This window comes from Pinus tabuliformis, chromosome 4_1 (genome assembly GCF_031772625.1).
Source record: "Pinus tabuliformis cultivar Carrire ecotype Pingquan chromosome 4_1, CPIR1, whole genome shotgun sequence".
Lineage (NCBI taxonomy): Eukaryota > Viridiplantae > Streptophyta > Pinopsida > Pinales > Pinaceae > Pinus > Pinus tabuliformis.
In genome coordinates, this window is record NC_142303.1 from 865,332,717 (window position 1) to 865,357,266 (window position 24,550).

Here is a 24,550-nt window from a genome sequence, read left to right on the forward strand (position 1 = left end):
GCTTAGTCTCAGTGCATGCTTCAGGAACTAATCTTCTAATTTTTAAAGTTATGTTTTCTTTTTCTTCTTTCCATAGTTCGCTTAGGTTGAATAATAATTCTTCTTGCTGGATTACTTAGCCAAAACTTTTAGATGCATAATATATATGTTAAACTACTTGTTTAATTTTTTTATAGCCTTGTCTATATCCCAACTGGTGATTTTGGTTTGTTCCGCCTAGGATTTTAACCACAAATTTTTCAATACCATTCTAAACCTCTTAAGCAACTAAAAAGGAATGAGTGTAATTCCCTTTGGCCTTGCAAATGGCTCTTAGCCTTGCGAATTGCATTAGCTCTTAAACATCCACCATTATGTCCAATCTATCAACATATATTAAGGATGTACATGCAAGCTTAATTAATTATTGGGTTACCTTTCTTACCCTCTTCAAATATATATCAAAGTCTTAATACTACAGATCGCATCATATGGACACCAATTTGCCAAAGTTTCAAAAATATACTCACCATCTAATTCTTAGTTATAATAATTTTGCACACATTGTAGCTAATATGATTCTTTACTCTACCAATTTCCAGATAATAACATGCACAAAATTAAATATTCTATACACAACAATAATTTCAAACAATAATTTCATAACTTAATTATACTCAAAATTAGAATCGTATTTGTTGATGGCACTACACTTTGGAAATACCACTATCCTCCCAACAAGGAACTGATCCAATAGGCCCTCCGATATGAGATTTATTTCCTCTCGAAATCAACAACCTCTTGTAATTCCAGATAATTTATTTTTATATATTAATTCCTGAGTAGATTTTTCCTTAGCGGCATCATGCTTCGCTTGGGTCTGCCAACCCACTTCCCTAGGATTTCTTTCTTTTTCTTTTTTTTTGAAAAAGGTATTTTTATATTTCAAGCTTACCTTTCTCTCACACGATGCTTTATTCCATACTTAATCAGTGTTTTTCTACAGATGATTGATTTAATATATTTTCTCTCCCGTCATATTAAATCTTGTTGATAAAATCCCAAGGATTTTTAGGAGTTATTTCAAGAAATATTATTTTGATCTCATCCACCAACACTAGTTTCTAGATCTCGACAAGAATATCTTAACTCTAGTGTTTCTTTCCAAATTAATTTATATATTTTCTTTCCATTAATAAAATGCACTTATTATATCATCATATGTTATTGTTCAGATTAATTCAAACCCATCATGGCTTTCTATCCATCACATCTAAAACTAATTCAGTATAAAAACATAAAAATATTTACATAGAAACAAAGGGGTATTACATCATTCTTCCAATCACTCCTTTCCCTTATGGATTCTGCACTTATCTAAAACACCTCTTTGAGAACCTTGCATGTATTCTTTCTTCCAAATTAAGTTGGAATACATCCTTTTCTATAGCCTCCAAGAAAATCACTTGTTCTATGATATAGTCCTATTGTAGTCATATTGTTCTAATCATTTACACCACTGCTACATATAAATAGTTTACTTCATAAATTAATTGAAAAAATAATACCACCTTTCCTTTGTGTTCAACCTTTGTGAACATAGTTACACTGCTATTGTAGTCTGTATTATCCTTCTACTAACTATATTATTGTGGTCCCTTCAATGTCCTTTTAAACTTTGAACATTCTTCCCTTAGATTCGCTTCCCAAGAAAATTTTGTTCTACTTCCATCCAAATAAATTTTCTTCCAAAGAAATTTTGTGTTTTTTCTACACAGAACGTAATCCTACAATCATCAATCCTCTAGATAGAAATTACAGATCAAAGCAATTTTTCTCAGACAAATCTTCCGAATCTGAGATGTTGCAAGCTTTGAATTTCCTTTCTAAACAGAATAATCTCTAAATATCCATTTCCTAATCAAATCAAATTAATAATATAAAATAATTTCACCTATCATATTTTACCAAATCTAAACTCATGCAAGTCATGTAAGCTCTATAGCTTCACTGCAATGTTTGAGCTCTTTCAAAGAGTAATCATGTCTCCACATTTCACTTCGACAAGGCTTACTATCTATGATACAACTTGATGCTAGATAAATTATTGGATGAACTATTAATAACATGAACATCTACTCTTTGATTGATCCAACTCATTATTCATCCAGATACAAGGAATTTTTGAGATTAGCAAAAAGAAACATTACAAGATTTCTCAAAATATTTTTTCACCTCTGCTCCATTCAATATAGAATCTAGTACATATTATTGTGACCATATGGCCATTAATACCCATAGATTCAGAAAAAAAATTAGTAACTAGGATATAGAAGATAAAAAAGTGGATTACTGGATTAGGAAAATGTTGTGGGAATCAAACAATGGTTACAAGAAACTAGGAATATCATAACTTCAAGGAATTATAGATCTATATATCCATCACATGAACACTCATTATAATATGCATTTTTAACTTTAATTCTACACTATTATTTGGATATATATTATCTTCTCATCTCATTTTCATTATATTAAAATTGTCACAACCCGCAATTTATGATTAGGTGGGCGCAATTACACGTTCTCAATAGATAACAATCTAGACAAGATTCAAACCCAATTCCATGTCAAATGGTATTTCTCAACCACAAAAATAGAACTTACCATTTACCCTCAAAGCATTTCCAATGGTTAAATTACTTCATGAACTCAACAACGCATTTCCAGAGTTCATGAATTTGGTGAATCCTTCGTCATAGTTCATTATGGGGTCTATGCTCCACACCAATCACTCAACCCAAAATTCAATCTCATGTTGAAATTACTATATTGGTCAATGCAACGTTCCACAATAGATTTTGATTACTTGAATTCATAAAGTAAAGGGCATCACTATTCAACATATCTCTAATGCAATTCACCAGCTTGTGTGAATAGCATTCTCACATTAAATCACCACTTCAATTGAGGCGAAATATAGGGTCAATACCTTTCAATGCATTCTTACAATCGTTGCATTCTATCTACCTTCCAAATTCATTCTCTGGTGCTCCAAATCAAAAGAAATTTTGACTTAATTTCACACAGATGATCATTCCCTTCAATGATTTCTCACATTTTGATCAAATCAATTATAAATGCCCAACTCTAAGTTGAAATTCACATTCCATTCACAAGATGGCTTCACATAGAGCAATATGGGTTCACTGCATTGGATTACAACCTTCTAAAAATGAATATAATCCATATTCATAACTTGACTTCCTAGATATAATCAACATTACTCATGGACACCAAAGTTCCTCATAAAACATGTTATAGGAACTACACACAAATTCCTATAGTACATTCATGTGTTCATCCAATTGATCATCTACAGATCAATTCACACACATGCACAATTGTTTCCATTTTAAAACACACCATATTTTCTTTACGGATATAATTGTTACATAGATGGCCTAATCATACAGAGGTGGACGTATATTTCCCTTCCCTCTCTTCCTATCTAATCATAAAATAATGATATAACCACAGTCTAATGAAACAAAATGATTTTTTTTTAGATCCACCTTTCTTGCTACTATTTCTAAAATTAATGCAACATTTTTCCCTACAATCTCCCATGCCTAATAAGAAAGATTCTCATTCAACTAATTTCTACCATTCATATCTTCTAGATCCTACAACCCCTCAACAAATATCCTATTCAAATTTTGATTCTCAATGCAAATTCAATTACATCCAAATAAACTAATTCACATCCTAATTAAACATTCCAAATTATGAAACACACAGTCTAAAACTCATAACACAATTTTTTTGTAAAATACAATTTATTTACATAAAATAATATGAATTCTTCTCCAAACATCATGAGCCCTATTTGGATCCTTTCCCTCTAAAATCTTGATTTCTTACAAATGACTTAGAAATTGAGATGCTCCTACATCACTATCTCTCACTGCTATTAAACATATTCTATGCACATTTAATCTCCTTTGTCCATGTAATATCTCCTAAAAAAACATCATAACTCAAAGAATTTTTTTTCCTTTTGTTAGAGTATATCTCATGCTATTTACCATTATCGTTCTAACCTACCCAATTTACCTATAGCAGGATTTACCTTACGATCACCAAGTTACACACTTCCTCTATCATTCCTCAATTCATCACAGGATTGATTTATATACATTATTGTGGTAATGGTTGATATTACATTGTATGTTTCATTGATGGTTCTTAATTTCTATAATGTATTTTTTGTGTTCTAAACTTTACATTGGTTTCTTATGGTGTAAGGATGTCTTTGCTAGTACATACTATCAATGTGTGAGTATATCTTTGGTTCTTTGGTATAATTCACAACCCTTATTATAATTGTACGCTATAGAGTTTGTTGTACCCTTGAATGGTGTTTATGATTATTCCGGACCAATTTCAGTATCGTAAAAGGTAACACCCCTAGTTATATTTCAAATGTGATATAAATTTACATCCCCCATGATCGTATTGATTTCCTAGGCAATTTACGCTATTATTTACTAAAGGCTCTCCACGTCTCGTCTAGAGTTACCCATCGACATAGTCATGCTTCGTCACCTCACCTAGTCCACATGAATGAGAGAGGCATCCATGTGACGAATTCAGAGTTTTTCTTGAGAACTGTTTAATGGTGGTCATGGGTTCCATGGAAAAAATAATAGTGCATCCAAAACCTTCACCCTAATTTGATTTTACCCTAACCCTCATTTGCACTTTGTCATCTCTGTCGCCACATTCTCGGTTAAGGCTCACAGAGCACCTTGGCTGGGTTTATGAGAGAATCTAAGCTTTTTCCTTGTTTCGAGCTTACCTTGGATGATAATTAGGCACCATTGAAACCCACCACTGTCATATTCCAGTCACACATAGAAAATCCCTTTCTCTATTACTGGTTAACGATTTGTATGTCTACACAATTCGCAAGGTTGCCTAAGATTCATATTTTTCTCTTTTCAAGTTTCCCCCTTCTATTTTTGTACTCAACATTACCGAGTAGCTCCTCCTAGAGTGCTTTCCTACCAAGACGATGTAGGATTTGGCACATCGAGCTTCTTACAGGTGTTTTGTTGTGTTTTTTATTTTTTTGTTCTGCTTTGTGTTATGACCTTGCAAAATTCGAATCAATACTTCCATTTTTGTTTATTCACTGGTGTCTTGTGTATAGGAAGTTATTTCTTCTAGTTTCTATGGTAATTTAGGTATGAGGGTTCAGAGCACAAGGTCTCTTCACTGGATTCTTCTTCTTATGGGCATAAATTCTATGTCAGTATCTCCAAGCAACTAATTTCTTCTTGTATTTCCATAATTTCTCTAATTACATGGTTCGATGCATGCATTATTAATAACTTTATTTCCTTTCCCTATTCTTAGCTGACATCAGAACCAAGCACTCCTGCACTTCTTGTTATTTACTGCAGGTAATTTTATTCCTTCATTCAACTTATATACTTTAGTAGTTACTTGTTTAACATATATTGTCTATTCGAATTCTACGTTATTAATTCCTTTTGATTTTCGTCTTTGATCTAAAGGTATTTGAATACCCTTTAACTTAGGGTTCAGGTGTGTGGCGTACATAGTCCATTCATTTATTAACCAATTTCAAATTCTATGTTATTGTCCAGGTCAATTGATTTTCCTCCATTTCGATGTTGCTTGGGTGATGAGGGACATCTTGATTTCTTTTCGTCAGTTGGTTGCATGTGACTAGGTGCAACAATTTCATTGTTATCCCACATGGCTAGGCATTGGGACATCCGTTGCACTTGTGAGAACTTCCACAGATAGACTTTTATATTTTCATCAAAATTGTGGTTTATAACCTGCCTCTACTTGAATTTTGACACTGTAACTTTTGCATTTCTAGCTATTATCAATATTATATTTTAAGTTATATGAGTGAATATTTCCGTAAGCATAGGGCATGTGTCCTTGAATGTATTTATTTTTATAGACATTATGTACATATATATCCTTTGGTCGCATATATTCTTGGATAATCTATTGGTATTGGCATGTATGCAAATTCGCTATGTTTCTCATTGCATGGTGCTAGGTTATGATAGAGTTATCCTCTTGCTTGAATGATACTCTCATGATAATTTAGTTGAAGTAATTTTCTAAATTACTATTAGCTTCGGTACTCTTGTTTACATATGCATAATTTCTTTCGTTATCTTTTTTGTTATTTCTAGTAAGGTAAATGACACACTATAACCAAATCTCAAATCGATTATAATGTTGTGGTCATTCAGTATCGATAATGTTTAACTCTATACATGGATATATACTAATACTAGGTATAATTCGCCCTTAACTTCATAAATTGTGTTCATTTTTCTGTGTATCTCGCAATATTCTGATTGCCTACTATGTTAAGAGCAGTCTACCTCTTAGCTACATAGAACTATTACAATAATTTTTCACTACATAGAACTATTACAATAATTTTTCTCTTTTTTCTACAAAGGTTTACTGCTTGATTTCCTATGAGGGTGAGGATTTACCTCAATTCTTCCTCCCATCAACCGATAGTCTTATATTGCTTCTCATTGGGGTTTGTTTCCCTTTTTCAGTTAAGGCTAGAAAGTGATAGCACATTGTTACTATCAATGATAACCTAATCTGGAACTTTAGCCTTACCTTAGCAGTATTTAATCGCAACACAACACAATCTAACCCCTCATACTAACAACCCACTATGCATCTGATATCGCACATGTTTACCATGAAAATGTTATCTTTTTCATTTCTGATTAATCTAGGTTCATAACCAAATTTTATGCATAAAAGAGAGAATAAGTCCTAAGGATAATAAACCTGTCAATTGATCTCTTACATGGGTGAAACATTTTATTCCAAAACTTCTATAGACCAATCATTTTTTAATACTTAAAACTCATAGTTTAATATCAATCTTGTAATATATGTTTTTATATACATTAGTTAGTTTTCTCATTATAAAATCTTTTCTCTAGGACCACAGATTGTTATGATTTAGAGAAAGGATATTCATGGGTCTACAACATAATTATGTTCCCTAATTTCAAAATACTAGTACATTTCAAAGTATTTCACTGGTGAAGTTACAAAAATATTTATGTTAAAAACCTCAGAGTAATATTAATAATCCTCCTCCTATATACTAACAGAATTATAATACAGATGCTCATCACAGTACTAGATCTTCCATGTCATTCTAAACTATCATTACACAAAACAAATCAAACTTTACTATCCTTCAATGATATAGAAAAATAAATCACTGTTTAATGAGTAAGAAATAAATATGGCACACTCGAACATAAAACACCATTTTCCTCCCAACCATAGATTTACTTCTCCTAAGTTCACCCCGAGCAAAGAGTCATTTTCCAAGCTATCAATAACCTTGTTGATCCTTGTAATATGCTTTTTATGCCTTCCTTCCATGTCAGATTTTTACTCAAGTGGTTTCCCACTTTTATGGTTTTATTTTCAACCAAAAACTCTCTTTTATTCGCAATGATGTTTTATGCCAATCCCAGCTTAGCATTTATCTCCAACTAATAACTTAATGGATCTTTCTCTCCCATTCATTAAGTTTATCCATAATTATTTCTACAATTCTTATCATAGAAAGGTTATCATATATAGAATCTCATCTACAACTTTTCAATTTTAAAATATTTCCAAATTATTACTCATTTATCAATAAAACATCTATATACATAATTACGTCATCATTTTCCATGACTTTTTCTTTGCCATCATTGTTTAGTTTTAGAAAAAGTAAAAATACTAACATTTTCAATAGAGGAGCGTCATTACAATCTCCCTCCCTTTTATTTACATTGTCCTCGGTGTTTATATTTCAATTCTTGTTTCATGAAATATTGTTGAATACTTTCTATGGATTTCCTCTTCAAGTTCCTTGGTAGCCTCTTCAGGAGTAAAGTGCCTACATTGTATGTTCAACTAAGAGACAACTCGATTCCTGAGCAATATCTCTTCCCTGTCTAGAATACAGAGCAGTTTTGCCACAATGTCGCCTTCGAGTTCCACTTGTAGCATTTTTCAATCAATAATTTGAGTATTATCACACACATATTCTTTTAATAAATATACATGAAAGACATTATGAACCTTAATGTCACTAGGAAAACCTAATAGGTAAGCTACATGTCCAACTCGATCCGAAATTTTGAATGGTCCACAAAACCATGGGGCTAATTTTGAACAAGTCGTAGTACGTAGAGTGCTTTTCCTAGGTTTCACTCTCAGATAAACATGATCCCCGACTTAAAATTCCTTGTTCATTATTTTATTATTTGTATAACTCTTTTGTCAGTATTGTGCTTCTTTAACATTCTGTTGAATTCTTTTCACAATTTGTTCCATTTCCCACAATAATTCTAGCTCCAAAATCAATTTGTCTTTCGTTGAGTCCAACTGAGGGGTGTATGGCATTTCGTGCCATACAAATCCTTAAAGGGGGTAGTTTTAATAGAGGTTTGGTAACTATTATTAAATAAAAATTTGACTAAATGTAAAACATCATCCCACTTGGTATGTCTATCCATCACATACATTTTGCGAATATCCTCCAAAATTTGGTTGACCCTTTCGATTTGTCCATCCATTTGAGGATGTTATTTTGTGCTGAAATTTAGCTTAGTGCCCATGTTTCCAAATGATACCCCCCAAAATTTTCAGGTGAATTTGGCATCTCAGTCTAATACTATCATTTTTGGCACTCCATGCAGTTGCAAAATTTCCTTCCTAAATATATTAGCAATTCATGTTGTGCCATAAGTGGATTGGACGAGTATGAAATGGTTTGTCTTACTTAGTGTATCCACTACTACTATAATGGAGTCATGTTGTCCTTTTGTTCATGGTAATACTATGATAAAGTATAAGGCTATTATCTCCCATTTCCATTCAAGAATAGGCAGTCGGTTAAACAACCTAGCAGGGTGCTGATGTTCGACGTTAACTTGTTGAAACTCTATACATTTGGATAAATATTTTCCCACCTCCTCTCTCATACCTGGCCAAAAGAGAGTTTTCCTCAATGATGTGATCATTTTGCGGTATCCTAGATATCCCGCAAATGGTTTTTTATGATAGTCATCACGTAACATCTCTTTCAATTTCGATATATTGGGTACATATAATTTCCCCTGGTAAATCAACAGTTTTTTAGTATTTTTGATATATCCCATTACATGAACTTGCTGCAATTTGTGTTGCATATCCAAGTATTTTGGATCCTTATGTACATAACTTTAAATTTTCTCAACGAAATTTATTTTAATGCTACTAACAGTTACCTTCACTAAATTCTAAGTATGTATTCTTAAGCCATCAACTATTTTGTTTTCCTTCCCTTTTATGTGCTTTATATAGAACTCAAATTTGCCAAGAACTGCCATCCATCTAGCCTATATTGCATTAAGGCATGTCTGACTGAATAAATGTTTTAAGCTGAAATGATATGTTATTAAAGTGAATTTCTTGCCTAACAAATAGTGCCTCCACATTTTCAAGGCATGTATAACAACAACTAATTGCAAATCTTATACAACATGATTCTTCAACTTCCTTGATTCATATGCTACTACGAAATTATCATGTAATAGACCTCCTCCTATGCCTTCCATACATGCATCCATCCATTCAAACTTTACCCATTTCTTATGTAGAGAGGTAACAGGATATGCTATCTTGGAAAAACCTTCAATAAACTAACTATAATATCTATCAAGCCCCATAAATGACTAGACAATAGCTAAATATTTGGGTATAGGCCAGTTAACTATGGCCTTCACCTTATTTACGTCAACTGCTAACCCTTCCTTCGAGATGACATGCCCGAGATATCGGATTCTGGGTTGATAGAACTCACACTTACTAAACTTGGCATACAATTTATTTTCCCTTGGAGTCTGCAGCACCACCCTTAGGTGCTCCTTATGTTCTTCATTTATAGAATATACTAGGATACCATGAATAAATACTAGTGAAAATTCATCTAAATATTTACTATGTACAATGTTCATTAAACACATGAAATTTGTCGGGGCATTCGTAAGGCCAAATGGTAACACCAAAAACCTATAGTGCCCATATTTGGTCCTAACTGTTGTTTTATAAATATCCTCATTTTTTATTCTCAACTAATGATATCATGTCCTTAGATCGGTTTTGGGAAAGCCAGTGGCTCCCCTTGCTTGGTCAAATAAATCGTCAATGCAAGGTAGGGGATACTTATTTTTGATACTTAGCTTGTTTAGCTGGTGATAATCAATGTACATTCTAAATGTGGCATCTTTCTTCTTAATGAAAAGTACAGGCACTCCCCATGGTGATACACTAGGCCTAATATATCCTTTATCTTGCAACTCGTGTTGCTTCATTTTCATCTCCAACAACTTTGGTCGACTCACCCTGTACAATGCTCGAGCCACTGGACCTGCACCCGGTACCAAGTCTATGGAAAAGTCTATATCTCAATGAGGTGGTCAATAGGGAAACTTCTCTAGAAAAACATCTAGAAATTTGTTAATGATTGGGACAATATTCAATTTTAGCTCTATGTTTTATTGTTCACTTTCTTCTACATGAACATGAATACTTGGCATCCTTTCTCGAGCAGTCTTCTTCATTTGCAAGGCTGTAATTTTCCTCACCAATATTGATTTTGGCACACCCTAAATGGTTTGAGTTTGTCCCTGCGAATTTACACACGTCACAATTTTTTATAGGCAGTTTATAAGTGTTGCTTCCTGCTCCAGCCAATCCATTTCAATTAATATATCATAAGACCCAAGGGGGAAGTACATTTAAATATATTGTAGTTAGGTAACCATTTAAATCTAGTTGACATTGTATTACTTAGCTAGTAACGCTTCTCTTGGTGCCTGTTTCCAATTGCACCAGCCAAGTTGTTTTATATTTTTCAGTTTTCATTTTACATTTTTACACTATTTGTAGTCCAACGTAGCTTAGACTAGGTCCGGGATCAATTAAAATGGAAACAGATTGGTTGGAGAGAATAACTTCTAACTCAATCAATGTATATTTATGTTACACCTGTCTATCCTCCAAGGCTTAAGTTATTCTTGGAATGCTCCTAGCAAAGTTGTTCATCATAGTAGCTTCCTAGACAATTTTTATATTTTTCACAAACCTATGATTGTGTGGGAAATCCCTTAGTGGATGAGGTTCACCAAACCCCCAACATTTCAATGATCCCTTTTCCTTTTCTACATTACTTCTCTTAACATTCAAATGTATGGTTTTTGACCCCACCTGGGAATGTGTTTTCTTATTTACATTCACCTTATCAAACCTTTTCCACTCGTGATCCCTACCAAAATTCTTAAGATATCCCAGTTTTTGTCATCTGCCTCCCATTTTGGCCTTGACCCTATCCTTATTCTACCCAATCTTAAAACCTCCCCCCTTACTTTTAAACTGCTGGTAGCATAACCTTTCTTTCCTTGCCACCTCATCCATTATTTTTGGGTTATCAAACTCGATTCATTCCTTGTAAACTATTGGCAAGAAGTTGACAAACTGTTGTACTTTAGCTTTTTCCTCCTTGAGATATGTGACATATCTCAGTAATTTTGTAAGACTTTCTACGAACTCATCCATGGTAAGTTTCCCCAATCTTAACTCATGAAACTCTTTGACGTGATAATCATAATATCACTCACTTAAGTAGATATTCTTAAAGCATTTACGAAAGTCATCCCATAATACTATTTTTCCCTCTAGTAGTTGTACACTCTTCGCCTCTTCCCACCATACGGTATATTGCCTTGTAATTGATAAATAGCTAATTTGGCTTTCAAATTTAATCATAAACCTGAAAATACTTGGTCATATTCAATAACCAAGCCTCCACATCCTCCTTCTCCCCATCAAAGGTAGGGGGCTTAATCTTATGGAATTCCCCTTGGAGCTTTGTCTGTATCTTCCACTTAGATTTTCAAGAACAAGTTATATATGACTCCTCTTCACTCTCAGATTTTCCATGTTCTGTCCCTTCTGCCTCTTCTTCCTTCAATAACTCTGGCTCCACTTTTTTTTGGCTTCATTTCTCTGTCAAACTTTTGATCATTCTTTCTTTCTCCTCGCTAGCACGTAACATATGCTCCTCCAAATCTCGTTGCATATTTTGTATGACTTCCATGAATGGATTAGTGGTTGGGGTAGCCCCCTCTCCCAATTCCACATATAGACTATCTCCTGCTGAATGATAGGTGTTTCTTCAGTCATCTTGCTGAGTAGGTCTTTAGCCTAGTTATCCTGCTATGTAAACATAAAAATTACTAGTTAGCTTATTATACATTTCCTTCTATTTTCGTTTATTTTCTTTGTGGTGGTTCATTAAGGCCCAATGGAGAACATGGACTCTGGTACCATCTATCATTTCTCCTAAAAAGAACATCATTACTGATTTTTTTTCTCCTTTTGTTAGAGTATATCTCATGTTATTCACCATTATCATTCTAAACTAAACAACTTACCTATATCAAGATTTACCTTAGGATCACCAATTCACACACTGATTCTATCATTCCTTATTTCATAACAAGATTGACTTATTGTTTTCGAGAATTTGGTATCTACGGATAAATACTAATTCCCTAGATAAGTAGCCATATCTAGAACAACAGTTTAAAGCACTTTAGCCTTTTCCTATAAGAAATAGATAAGACAAAGAGAAGGAGAAGACCTACTTGTAGTTTCACTTTCCTCTTGTCTCCTTTGTATCAGTCCCGTCGCTCCTTACCATACTTAACACACTTGAGAAGTACGTGTAAACATCAATAGAAGACAAAGAACCAATCAAAGAAAAAGATCTATTGATTACAAGTAAATGGAATCATATACATTCACACATATAAGCATCATATAACAAGATAAGCATATGGAAAAAGGTTCAAATACTTTATTGAATAGAAGGAAGAACTACAACCATGAAGTCTGATTCGGAGTCGCTCCTCCAGCTTTGATCCCATCCACATCACATCAAAAGAAAGACACTCCAACAACATAACAACACCTGTCTCAAAGTCAATTCTCATAGCAACATTATCTCCTTACAATTCATCAAAGTCCAACCCCTGATGACTTAGATGAGTGCTCAATTTATAGGAAGATGGAGGATTTTATGTCATAAATGGGGGTATTGAATGGCCTTCCATACTTAGAATTAGTTCCATGGAGGAAGGGATGTGAGAATAGGATGCATCTTAACTCATTCCTCATCCATATTCGAGCTCGGAGGAGTTGATAAGTGAGGGGAGCTTCTAGAAGATCCCAAGAGATAAGAATATTCCCCAAACCCTATGTGAATTTAGCTCAATCTCGCCTAGCGCGGGTCAAAGAGGGCCCAAGTGCTCTGCGGAGCACCGTGGCATGTACTTAACTACTCTGCAACGCACCCTTACATGGGTCTACTCGCGCTAGTCCCTTTAGAGATCATTTTAGGATGTCTTCAAATCATGAAACTGTTTAGGAAGGAGCCATTGAAAAGTGTGACCTGTTTAGGGCATGTAGCAACTGAAAGTAGGGTTTGATGAGCCCTAAACCACTGATCTAGATGATGGGAGTGACATGGCCAAATGGATTTATAACAACTACCCCTAAAGCATGAAGTCGAAAAATTTAAATGTCGAATGAAATGCTTTACGATGTGATGAGGAGGTTTCAAAGTGGAAGATTACTTACATCAATTACAATACATATGATATTTTGATTTTTTCATTGTTATAGACATTTTTGTGCCTTACATCTCTAAGCATGAAATGTCCATACCAAGGGCTCCTAAGTCCCTAAAAGTGTTGTTCTAACTCCTAAAGGAACAAGGTCAACAAATTACAGCTTCTCCCAGAAGTTCTCCACCAGAAACTGCTCAGAACTAGTCAAATCAGGATCATTTCAGCTGCTCCACTAGCCAAGTGCGTTGCAAAGCACCTAAGTCCACTAGCTAGGTGCATTGCAATGCACCTAAATGCACTACCAGGGTGCGTTGAGCGGGAAATGACAAGTGGCAGAGTCATTCCACGAGGTGGAGAGACAATGGAAGCTTCCAGAATCTTCTCCAATGACACTTGCCTCACTGAATTCGACCAGGGATGAGTAAGAGGCTCTCAGTCTCCAAGTGGAAGCAAGAACTGACAGAGAGAAGCCACTAATCAATTCATGAGATGACTCATCCTCCTTGCATACATCTATATATGGATCCGTCATCGCATAGATCCAGAGGCTGGAATATTGTACATTGCAAAGAATTGTTGTTGGTTTTGAGATAGATATCAGAGTATTGGGTGATTTATGCTTTGTTGGAGGTGAAGAGGGGCTTCTCTACTGGGAGGTTGATGCTGGATCAGGAATCATTGGTTGTAACTCCTCCTGGATCTTCTTGTTATATCAATAAAACTATTTGAGTTTCTCCTACATGCTTGTGTATCATTGATGTTTGTTACATTTGTATGTTTAGCTTAAATCTGATCCTAAGCTTTTTATGAGTATGAACCCATGTCTTTGTATAGTTTCCTTCTTCTGTGATCTTGCAGGTACTTGGTGAAGCTGGGCAAGTAAGGGAGCAGGTACCTGGAAGCTGTCAAAGAGGAGAGAGATTGGATCAAAGGACTAGGGCAAGACACAGGTTGGTTCATCCTATTTCTTTTTGTTTATAATTCATAAAGAAGAATACAAAAGTAGTTTTCTCTGTTTGTTTCTAAGGTCGCTGTCACACCTTAGTGGGATAGGGTCATTCTGAATAGACACTTTTCCCATTAACAAAATGGCGACTCCGCTGGGGACGATTGTCTAGTTAGTTTGTTTGTGTTTCTCTTATTGTTTGTTTCATAAACTTAGAAGTAACAAATCGAACTGCATTTGCCATTAACAAATGCAAAGTAGACATCTGCTGCTTCAATCCATTCACTGGATCTGTTTATGATTTGAACAGCTGATTCACAAATGATCTGATTGCCCTTTGTGATAGCTCTTAGACCTCCTTTAAATCTACCCTCTGATTGTGCATTACTGATTGTTTTTACTCGGCCAAAAACCATAGATTAAACTGCAAACCGTGACCCAGAACCCGGATAAAATTCTCGTTTCTGCCCCAGCGCAGGTACTGTGAAGAGTTCCTGCATTTCAGCGCAGTTCCCGAGAGGGCAACCTGCGTTGCAATCCAGTTTCTCTGTGTAACAGGTGCGTTGATCAGCCTAGCCCTGTGCAGCTGAGGTTCTTTGCTCAATTTTTTCAGTTTTGTCTCTGATTTTTGCAGCCTGTGATCAGTGTGTGTGTCTGTTTAAAAACCCCTTTTCCTTGCTGTAATTCTGCCTCAGTTGTATAAAAGAAACTGTAGATGTTTTTGTGTGTTTGTTACGTCATTTACAGTTTTCCATTGCAAAAGTAGAATAGTCATACTGTCGTCCTTTGATTTAGATCTATCGCAAGTGTCGATTTTGATCATAGGAGAAAGTTTATTTGCTGTTGACAGTCGATTATGCTTTTACTTTTTCCTTTGGCTTGAATTTGTGACTTTCTAGTGTCGAAACGAGTGTTTATTTCAAAATCATAAAGTGTCGTAATCATCTCTACCTTTTGATTTCGAAAAGAAGCTTGTTTGTGTTTGTCGCTTGAAAGCAAATTCAGATTTGTACAACAACTTTCTTTTTAGGCATCAATATTAAGAAAGTGAAAAACAAATACATGCACATGTGCATTTGCATATTGACAGTCTGTTTGGCTTGATTAAGGAAAAGTGCATTTACAGTGTGCTCTTTGCTCTTTGCGAAAAGATTGTGTCTTTCTTTTCCCTTGTAGCTAGGATTTTCATTGCTGAAAAGAGATAAAAGTTTGTTTATAATCTTTAGATTGCATTTTAGGAATTACATCTACATCTCGTGGTGATCCCAAAAGGAAAACTTCATAAGAAAGATCAACTTAAAATAAACTCAATGAACTTAACAACGCTTTGGAACTTAACGCACAACATTTAGAGGTCTAGGCTAGAGACGTATTCCGACGTTGTAAAGCCTGGTAACTGTTGTCCTCACTGATGGTTGGGTGATTCCTCCACTTTGAGACGATAAGTGCCAGTACGGACTTGTTCTCCCACATACCGTCGAGTATATATTGGGAGACCCCTATAGGCTTAAAACCTTTTATCCATAGGAAGCCATGTCGGCCGCCCTACTGATCGCAATGCACCAAACACAGCATTCGGGAAGATTGACTGCCATACCGTAAAAAGTATTCTGCAGTTTTGCGATTGGTTTAATACTCCCTCTACCTAGACCTCCAGAGCAGTCCCTTTCGTTCCTTTTCAGACTCCTTAACAAAAAAGGTCCATCTGAGCACTTGTCACTTCAGGCTCATTAAAAATCGAAGGAGACTAGAGTCATCTTTTGTTTTTTCTCGACTCTTAAAAACTAAAAAAACAAGTTGTGTTAAAAGCGTCTAAAATTCATTTAATACAGAAACATACTTTCCCTCTTATTTTAGTTGATCAAGTAATCCGCAATCGTGGAAGAAAGTCAATTGAAACCCCATCGTTCGCGGAGGCTTACGAGTCAACCATCTTTGTCTCTGGAAGCGAAACCAGTACGGACAAAGTGAACTCGTTTAACCGGATCCAAGTCTCCTATCAAAGTTAGAACAAGTGTTCCAACGACATCAGAGACTCTGGTTACTCCAAACATTTCTGGAATACCTGCCTCAACAGAAGAAGTTCAACAACCACAGAAGGACAGTGGTATTGATCCTAGTTTGAGAATAAACACTTGTGTTACTGAACCAGTTCCATCTATAACCGGTTCGGAGAGTCTTACTCTTCAAACATCTGTCGCTACTTCTTCGGCACCAGAAATATTTTACAGACCTGACGGTCTTCCCCTTCCACCTGGTCTGATTGCGATAGAAGAAATTGTAGAAGATCCTCAAACAAGTACTCCAACGCACTTTGGAGTCGGGATCACTCTATATCCTTCGACATCAGAAGTTAGTCTACCACCAGCAGAAGTCCCTGTAGAATCACTAGGTAATCTTTTGGATAGACTACAAATGTCTGAACAACCGTCAACATCTAGGACTGTGTCTTCTGACACAGCGATGGCAAAACTCCCTGCTGTCACTCCGACAATGTTCGCCGCCATACCATCTGTCCCGACTAGCTCACAACCGCTAGAAGGAGCCCACCCAGGGGCTATTTCGACAGTCTGGTCCGTTCCTGTTTGTACATCCGGAATAATATCCAGAAACTCTTATGTTGAGTCTCGACAAATTGATCCATTTGGAGGTCAATTTGGGCAGTCCGGTCTCCAAGGGCAAACAATTCCCTTGAGTTCTGGATTACCACCATATGGGGGGCAGTATGCCCTTTCATTATCCCCCCCCGGGAGGATATCCATACGGGAGTTCACAATAGCATTCAGGTTATACTGGAATTACCTTAAGTGGTTGGGTACCTATACTACCTCAACAACCAAGAGTTGTGTATTCGATGCAACAATGCGTACCTGTGTCGAAAATACCGACTACGCCAGCTATTGTGATGGTGTCGCAAGTTCAAGCGATGCCTCTTGTATGCCAACCTCAGGTTTCTCAGGTTGTAATGCAACAGCCCCTTGACCCTATGACTCAACCACAATCGCCGACTAGTGGGGTGACATAGGCCCAGATGGGTACAATTAACCCTCACCTTGGTCAAACGGTTAGTATCGGGCAACAGCACATGGCTTCACAACCGTGGCTGGTGCAATACCAACAACCGCAATTCCAACAAGTATACCAAGGTACTGAGCAGCAAATCTTTGCGAACAGTGGACTGTCGTACATTCAAAATGGTCAAAATCAACCATTCTACAATGGTCAAGTCCACCAACCTTACCAAACATACCAGCATCAAATGCATTATGTCGGTATGCAAAGACCAACTGCTCAGGCGATTCCATCATATCCTGGGTATGCTTCACCTAACCTGAATCAACAGTTACCATTCATGGCAACTTTAGAGTTACCTGATTTAAACCGGTTAACAAACGATCCAATTTCTTACGCCCCTTGGTGGCCAGCGATTCCACATAAACCTCCATCAGATATTCCTAAATTTAATGGAAATCAGGGTGAAGATCCATCGAATCATGTGATGACCTTTCATCTATGGTGTTCATCAAACACCTTAAATGATGATTCGATAAGACTTCGCCTTTTTCAAAGGACGTTAACAGGTCCAGCGGCAAAATGGTACATTGAATTGCCTAGAGCTTCATTCGACAACTTCAGTACCTTAGCCACAACCTTTTTAACCCATTTTCAATTACCAATAAGGTATGAAACGGGAACAGAACTGCTCACCAACTTCAAACAGACAACGGCCACTCACATATGTGATCATATACATGAGTGGCAACGTCGTCGTAGGATGGTGAAAACATACGTTCCCGATCAGCTATTAGCTGAATTGTTTATCAAGTCATTACTGCCTTCCATCACGGAAGATGTGGCAAAGGGGGCAGTCGTAACGGAAGAGCAAGTGATCGCTCGTGCACAATATTTGGACTTGATTTACACTCAGTCCGGCACGCTCTACGACAAAATACCTGACGCCCCTAGACCGGAATTCTCAATTCCTCCTCCTCCTAAATCGAATAATGACTCTCATGTTGGTGATGGCGTGATTGGCACAACAGACACGAAATCGACAAAGGCTACATCAAAGAAGGCCCGTAATATTTCAGGTCGAAATGCGAAAGACGAACTTCTTGCTTCGGAAGTAAATGTCGTATCGACAGATAAGGGCAAAGAAACCAAACAACCAGGAAGCAAGAAGAAAGGCAAAGGGAAGAAGAAGAAATAGGATGAGTCATCTCCTGAAAAATCTTCTTCAAACCCTCCTGGAAATAGGAAACCCCCTGCAGGGTGTCATATATGCGATGAGGATCATTGGACGAGAGAATGTCCATACAAAGCTGAGCTTAAGAGATTCTTTAAAAGTTCGAAAACCTCAGCAGTGTTAACTAATCTGTTTCCAAATCCAGGAAAAAATTTGGTTGAAAGTGGAAATGCTTCCCCGTCTTAAGTGCTAATGTTGTCGATTTCAAAACAATACAATGATGCTTTGATTTTGACGAGGAATAAAGATTACGGGAATCCAAAGCTGTCGAATAACAAGGCTAATGAACAACCTAGTAGTTCGACAAAAACTTTGACAGAAGTTGTGCCACCCATCATTCCTGAACAAATCATAAAATTGCCAAAGGGAGTAGTACACAAATCGACATTTAATCCTCGTGTAAAAATAGCACAGAATGATAATATAATAGAGGACCTGGCCCAATCGCCATCTGCTATGTCGACACTTGAGGTACTGCAAAATTGCTTCTCCCAAGAGCAAGCTTTGTTATCAGCAATAGGTGGGATTGACCCAAATTCAAATCTTGTGGCCTTTGATCATAAAGGATATGACCCTCAGTTACCAGCTCAACTGGCTTTCCTTATTCAAGTGAAAGCCCTCAACAAAATTGTTCATCGAACAATTATTGATGAGGGGGCATCTACATGTATTATGTCGATGAGTTGCTGGAAACATTTAGGCTCACCACCCTTGTCGCGATCGTCAACAATGTTAAAATCATTTGATGGACGATCATACACTCGATACGGGATTTTAAGTAACTTACAAGTTGAACTGGGGGGAAAAACAGTAGAAATAGATGTTGAAGTAATCGACGGAAACCTTGATTACAATATCCTACTCGGAAGGCCCTGGATATATGCCATGGCCGCAGTTGTGTCGACCTACTTCAGAAAGATTGCATTTCCCTTCCAAGGAGGAATTACAATCGTCGACCAACAAACATTTCTCCCCAACAGTTCACAAGTTACGGGAAGCATTCCAATGATCCATGGAAGCAATCATTCACTCCAAAATATCGGAGTAGGTCTCCTAAAAGACCCTGCCTTAATGGGTACTTTTGCCCTACCACCTCCGAGTAATCTGGCGGAAGTGGCCACAGTGGAATATGAAATCTTCTATATCTAATGGATTTGGATTTCGAGGATGGTTCTTATCTCGTGTCAACCTCGTTAAAAAATGAAACAAGGAGTCGTGAGGATGGTTCTTTTACTGTGTCAACCTCATTAAAAAATGAAACAAATTACCTTTCCAAATATCAAAGGTAAACCTTCATTCCAACCACCGAGTTGAATGCAATGAAGCTTGGGGGGCATGCACCTCGATTTGCGTTATTATGCTGGGGGCATGCAAACTTATCACGAGCAGTGTTACTGCAGGGTTCAAGCTCGTTAAAAAATAAACCCACATCGAGCAGTTTTAGCGCATAGTTCAAGCTCGTTAAAAAATAAGCATAAGACATGAGCAAATGTTTCCACCCGCGTTTAAGCTCATTAAAAAATGAACTATTCCCCGGTAAATAACCACCGTGAATGAAGCATTTCAGCCATTAAAGCCTTGGTCATGTTTGCACCGTCACCTCCACTTTTCCATTGGTCAATCATTCACCTCCATTTGATTGTTTACCCATTTTGAGGAAGAGCTGCGAAGAGTGATTTCACTAGCCATCCTTGTGACACTGCCATGATTGGAAAATTCCAAACCTTACCTGGAATCAGCTGCTACCCTTTTTATCACTCGTTCCTCAAAAGACGAGTCTTCTTTAAGCTCTTTTCAACTGACTCGTAAAATATGAAAAGATTGCCGAGTTTTGGCCTTCCAGCTCGTTAAAGCGACCGGAAGTGCTATCCCTCCTCTAGATTTTAATCTTTTTGGACTTGAGGGATTATTGCACAAAAAGATCGAGCGCTTGTTTTGTTCGGCTCGTTAAAACTATCGAAAATTCATCCCTTCTGTATTGTTTTATACTTTTTCGGACTTAAGGGATTAGATGACGAAAAAGGAATTCTGGAGTTACCTTTACGTACCTTTTTAGACTCTCTAAAAATGAAAAGGACCGAGTTATCTTTGTCGTTAGACTCGTTAAAAAGATTAATAGCGACAAACTTGTCTTTAGACGAGAATGAGTTTCACTATCGCTAGGCTCATTAAAACATAGCGATGGGTTTTCCCGAAGGGAAAATTATAGAACAAGCATATGTTATCCTCCTCAAGCTTGACAGAAATAAAGAGGTACTGGTCAGCAATGACTGGGGAAAAATTGGGAAGAAAACTCAAAGAATCTTTATTGGTAGCAAGTCGCTCTTGAACATGACACTTCCACTCCGTGCCCGAGTTGGGTTGGGTTGTTTCATTCACCATTCACATCACCATGGTCACGCCATACCATCCACATTTGGGGTATGTGCTACCAATCCATCACATAAGTGTCGCCGACATGTTCAAGAGAATTCATCCAGAGAAGTCACCTGTGTCCCATCCACTACCATACATTATACTTCATTCCTTCATGACCGCCATCCTGAACCATATATCATCAAATCGTTTTCACCTCCACCAAAATCATTTGCTCCGTTCCGTGTCATTGATGTGGGATTCATTAAGGCCCTCCTTTCACGGATCGCTTCTTGTCGACATCAGCTCATTATCCAAGAAGTTGATCTAGGAACACCCCATTCAGTACTTTGAAGCTTGCATGCCTCAATGGCAAGTTTCTCACTTCCGGCGATAGGTATACATCAATGACCTTCGACCGAAAGATTTTGCGTGGTGTTCGATGCCAAGTCCTTTATTCACACCACGTGAATTGTACTGCAGTACCTTGAGGGTCATTATCATTATCGGTGATTCCTCTCGCGCTTGTTAACAATTTACATCATTGACTGGTAATCAAGCGATGTCTTTCCATGTTCGACTTCAAAACATTTCTCACATGGATCGACTTGTACTTCGAGTGAAGATCGGACGAGATTGAAGACCTCGGATCTAGTTTCATCCATCCGGGCTGCGATATATATTCAGGAAAATAAAGACATTGAAATGTATAGCATTGCAGCACAGATAATCATCCTACCAAAAGGATGATGACTCTATCAGAATCATCAGTCTACCATCAGACGACTGTCTGTCTTATGTACATGAAAATGAATTTATAAAGTTGAGCATGGGAATGCCCGTCTCATCTAGATCTTGAAAACAGTATGAAGATAATGTATTGTATTATATCTTATTACAGGTCTCCTCCCAGCATTGAAAGAACTTCGGATCCTCCTAATAAAACATTTCACCCGATAAACGGCCTCATACTTTAGGGGGCAACTGTTATAGACATTTTTGTGACTTACAGCTCTAAGCATGAAATTTCCATATACCAAGGGCTCCTAAGTCCCTAAAAGTGTTGTTCTAACTCCTAAAGGAACAAGGTCAACAAATTACAGCTTCTCCCAGAATTTCTCCACCAGAAACTGCTCAGAACTAGTCAAATCAGGATCATTTCAGCTGCTCCACTAGCCAAGTGTGTTGCAAAGCACCTAAGTCCACTAGCTAGGTGCATTGCAACGCACCTAAATGCACTCCCAGGGTGCATTGAGCGGGAAATGACAAGTGGCAGAGTCATTCCACGAGGTGGAGAGACAATGGAAGCTTCCGGAATCATCTCCAATGACACTTGCCTCACTGAATTCGACCAGGGATGAGTAAGAGGCTCTCAGTCTCCAAGTGGAAGCAAGAACTGACAGAGAGAAGCAACTAATCAATTCATGAGCTGACTCATCCTCCTTGCATACATCTATATATGGATCCCTCATCCCAGAGATCTAGAGGCTGGAATATTGTACATTGCGAAGAATTGATGTTGGTTTTGATATAGATATCAGAGTATTGGGTGATTTATGCTTTGTTGGAGGTGAAGAGGGGCTTCTCTACTGGGAGGTTGATGCTGGATCAGGAATCATCGGTTGTAAGTCCTCCTGGATCTTCTTGTTATATCAATAAAACTATTTGAGTTTCTCCTACATGCTTGTGTATCATTGATGTTTGTTACATTTGTATGTTTAGCTTAAATCTAATCCTAAGCTTTTTATGAGTATGAACCCATGTCTTTGTATAGTTTCCTTCTTCTGTGATCTTGCAGGTACTTGGTGAAGCTGGGCAAGTAAGGGAGCAGGTAGCTGGAAGCTGTCAAAGAGGAGAGAGATTGGATCAAAGGACTAGCGCAAGACACAGGTTGGTTCATCCTATTTCTCTTTGTTTATAGTTCATAAAGAAGAATACAAAAGTAGTTTTCTCTATTTGTTTCTAAGGTCACTGTCACACCTTAGTGGGATAGGGTCGTTCTGAATAGACACTTTTCCCGTTAACATTCATGAATCGCTAAGGGAAGGGATACCCATGCTCATTATATAAACTTTCATTACATGTACATAGATAGTCGTCTATAGATATACCTATGAATGGATGACCATTAGTGTGAGGCCATTGTACATATGATTTAGTACTCATGAAATCACAACCTGGATGGATGAAACTAGATCTAGGGTCTTCTATCTCATTCAATCATTTTCTCAAGTATGATTCTAACCATGTGCATATGTGATTTGAAGTCGAACATGGGAAGACACCATCTGATTACCAGCCAACGATGTAAGTTGTTAACAAATGAGAGAGATCTCACTGATAATGATAATGATCCTCAAGGTACTGCAGTAAATTCTGCATGGTGTGAATCGATGTTTTGATGTCAAATACAAAGAGTTTCAGTCGAATGCCAGTGATGTCAACCTGTCGCCGGAAGCAAGAAACTTTCCATTGATGTATGCAAGCCTCAAGGTACTGGAAGGGTGTTTCTAAGTCAACTTCTTGGATAATGTGCTGATGTCGACAAGAAGTGACTCGTTGCAGGAGGGTCTTGATGTATCCCACATCAATGACACGAAATGAGTGTAATGATTTTGGAGACGAAATTTCACTGATGACACAAGGTTCAGGAATGGAAATCATGGAAATGAAGGTTTATGGTATTGCAAGGGATGAATTTTAACTATATAACTTCTCTTGAACATGTCAATGACACTGAAATGAATTGGTAGCATTGACCCAAAACAAAGTGATGGATGGTATGATAGACCAATGGTATGATAAGCATCAAGCTGATAACCGAGCCCAAGTACTCAGTGATGAAGTGAAAGTGTCATGTTCAAGAGAGACCTACTACCAAAAGTGGTTTACCCCTTTTTCCATTTTCCCTAGTCATTGGTGACTAGTAACTCTTTATTTTTTTCAAGCTTGAGGAGGATAACATATGCTTTTTGTATAATTCCACCCTTCGGGTGAATCCATCACTATGTGATGTTTTAACAAGTCTAGCGAAGGTGAAACTCAGTCTTGTCATGATCGACAAGTTTGTCGCTATTTGATGCTTTAACAAGTTTAATGACAAAGACAACTCGGTCCTTTTCATGTTTAGAGAGTTTGAAAAAGGGACGAAAAGAAAACTCCACAAGTTATTTTTCAGAGATTTGCCTCTCAAGCCTAAAAAAGCATAAAACAATACGAGAGAGAACCTATTGACTATGTTTGGTCAACATATTC